The sequence below is a fragment of the Trypanosoma equiperdum genome, assembly GCF_001457755.1.
Source record: "Trypanosoma equiperdum strain OVI genome assembly, contig: ctg_1778, whole genome shotgun sequence".
In the NCBI taxonomy this organism is placed as follows: Eukaryota; Euglenozoa; class Kinetoplastea; order Trypanosomatida; family Trypanosomatidae; genus Trypanosoma; species Trypanosoma equiperdum.
The window spans coordinates 2,023-2,240 of NW_027123813.1; positions in this window are offsets into that span (position 1 = coordinate 2,023).

A 218-nucleotide genomic window follows, 5' to 3' on the forward strand; every position below is an offset into this window, starting at 1 on the left:
TGGGTTCGCTTGTCCTGTACAACCGACTCTGTTTCCATGGTCGCCTTGTGTATGACGATGCCTATCACGATAATTGTGTGTGGGCATGCGCATATTTTATTTCTTTCTCTCTTTCCGTTGCCTTTTGAATAATATTTTTCTTTCTTTCTGACTTACTCTTGTAATCCCATTGCACTAGCGCTAGTGTCTTCAGCACTTCTATTTTCGGTCGCCTATTT